At 39.1% G+C, this 2717-nt stretch overlaps 1 pseudogene across 1 annotated transcript; it reads left to right on the forward strand.

The window, feature by feature from the left end:
- The first annotated feature begins 645 nt into the window (after positions 1–645).
- On the forward strand, positions 646–1962 carry LOC137721682 (ethylene-responsive transcription factor ERF027 pseudogene; annotated as a pseudogene). The gene has a single exon (XR_015961524.1). The product of XR_015961524.1 is annotated as an ethylene-responsive transcription factor ERF027 pseudogene (transcript).
- Positions 1963–2717: the final 755 nt, after the last annotated feature.

Raw genomic sequence — 2717 nt, forward strand, 5'->3', positions numbered from 1 at the left:
GTTCTAACCTAAATTCATTGCTAATGAAAATAGTCATGATTCTCCTAATGTTAGGCAAATAGACTAATCAATAGAAGAGACCTATGCTTGTTTAATCATGTCAAATTGATCGATCTTCTGTTGGTGATTCATATTTGAATGCTTCCAAATTTCTTTCCCTAATTCCTAGTTCATGGTTGGGGACGAATTTCAAGCCATATTCTACACGGCATGTCCTGACTTTGATTCTTAGTCTTGGTGAATCACACGATAGTGGTCAAATGAAGGCTAAAATGCCTCTATATTACTCCAAAAATGTGAATTGCCGTAACGAAGCCACTAGCTGATCCATAAAAAAATTAAAATAAAAAAATCCCTAGAAACCAACATAATTTTAATGTTTAACCTAATTTAAGCATAAACGTTCATTCCATAACCAGTTAATATCTTAATGTTAATGATTCACCAAAAGCACGCTGCAATTTTCCTAAAACTTATTGAAATTAAAATCATTAGTTTCCTATGACACTGTACAAGACCACTCTGCTGGGTGCATTGCCACGACTTTTTTAGTGCGTCCCTCCCACGAAATCCCCACGCTTTTGCCTCTCTAATCACACATATATATTCAAATCTCTCAACCATGACCTCATGACAACCCCCCACCCCTCTCTCTCTCTCTCCCAGAGAGTTATGTCTTTACCTTCCTTCTATAATCCCCACATCCAAAATTTACATATATCCCCACCTAGCTAGCTACATAAAACTATATCTATTTATAAATAGAGAGATTATGTATCATGGCTGACCCAAATCCAAATACAAACACTTCCAATATCGTGCATCAAACAATAGACCAATCCACACCCACCGATCCACATCTAGTAGTGTCCCCCCTTGACTTTCACCCTCCTCCACCGCACCAAGTCCTCCCACATTCTCTTCTTCCTCTCCAGCACCAGACGTGTGAAACTATTGAAATACCCCCTCCCTCCGCTAGGGCACCACTACAAGTTCAAACACTACCAAAACCTGCCACCATGGCCTCAAGCTCTTCCGGGAAGCACCCCAGGTACCGCGGCATCCGGTGTAGGGGAGGAAAATGGGTATCTGAAATCCGAGAGCCACGGAAGACCAAGCGTATTTGGCTTGGCACTTTCCCAACTCCAGAGATGGCTGCAGCCGCCTATGATGTGGCCGCACTTGCACTCAAAGGTACCGATGTTGCTCTCAACTTTCCTAGGTTAATTGGATCGTATCCAGTGCCACCGTCCACATCGGCACTTGATATTCGTACTGCCGCCACTACTGCAGCCGCAGCGCTACAAAAGAATAGTTACTCGATGGAGAGTCCAAAAATGGGACAGATGCAGAAACACGAGCTTGATGATATGATGATGAGTAGTACAAGTTTGGCCTCGTCTGTAGGATACTTTATGGACGAGGAAGAGCTTTTCCAAATGCCGAATTTGCTGGTGGACATGGCAGAGGGAATGCTGGTGTCTCCGCCAAGAATGAACGACTCTCCACCATCTGATTATGATGACTCGCCGGGAAATTCAGACGGAAGAGAAGGTCGTCTGTGGAGCTATTACTGATTATAGGCAGCTCACACCCTAAATTAATTCACGCTCAAAAACAAAGATAATTATAACATGAAAAGGGAAACAGAAAAAGAGAGAATTATATATGTAGAAGACATACGTACCTCGGAGGATGTAAATAACAACACGATCGATGGCATGGTTACGAGGGTATGATACTTATCAACCAGGCAGAGGTCAAATTTTAAAACTGAGGCAGGTAGTGAAGTGAGTTCATGAGTTTGGGGTGCTTTTGCTTAGTTACGATTTATGAGTGCATGTACAATTGTTGTGCGAGGATTTTGATGTTTTTCTTCGTTCTTTTCTTTTTCTTTTGTATTATTAAGATTGTGTGGTTTCCTTCTGAATTGCTGCTTAATTTTATGTGAGTTCTTCCTATCTTTTTCCTAGGATTTTCATATGCACGGGCGGGTAACAAAAACTGCATAGATATGCTTCAACTTCTTATTTACAGTGGATGTCCTTGTCTCTGTGGATCAATCCTCTTCTAGTGAGCGTGTTTGGATCAATGTAGACTCTTCCTTCTAAATTTTTCAGGCACTGCTTCTCTTTGCAAACTATCAAACAATTATATATATATCATCAACAATTTAAACGATGCCAGCCAAGATAGCTCCTCCACAACGTAATTAAACTCAAACCTCAGAACATGATGAGAATGGTAACTTATTAGTTCTCATACGTAAAATCTAGGGCTGATTACATTTCACGCTTTTCAAGTTTCGGGTGCTCTTTAAAATGGAGCATGAAGTTTCATTTTCTCATTCCATACTACAAGGTATTAAAATTGTAACAATTTATGGCTTTAGCCAATTGATAATTCACTAAATTGATGACATGATAAACAAGAAACCTTATATGGGCTACTGTTTAAGCCACATTTGTATCATATGACAAAAATAAAGAAGCTTATCATCTGAATGGAAAATTAGATATTTAAAACGACAAAAAATATAAATTGATATAATTTCAAAACTTCAGAGTATAATATTAAAAAAAATTAGAACCTCATAATTCATTTTAAAATTTAACTCAAATTAAAAGGTGTGAAATATAGTTGACCCAAAATCTATGAATATAACTCACTGGCAAAGGTGGGTTTTGAAAAGCAAGCCAAATTAGGTGCAGTTCTCC

The sequence above is a fragment of the Pyrus communis genome, chromosome 4 (genome assembly GCF_041283825.1).
Source record: "Pyrus communis isolate YQ-2024b chromosome 4, ASM4128382v1, whole genome shotgun sequence".
Classification (NCBI taxonomy): domain Eukaryota; kingdom Viridiplantae; phylum Streptophyta; class Magnoliopsida; order Rosales; family Rosaceae; genus Pyrus; species Pyrus communis.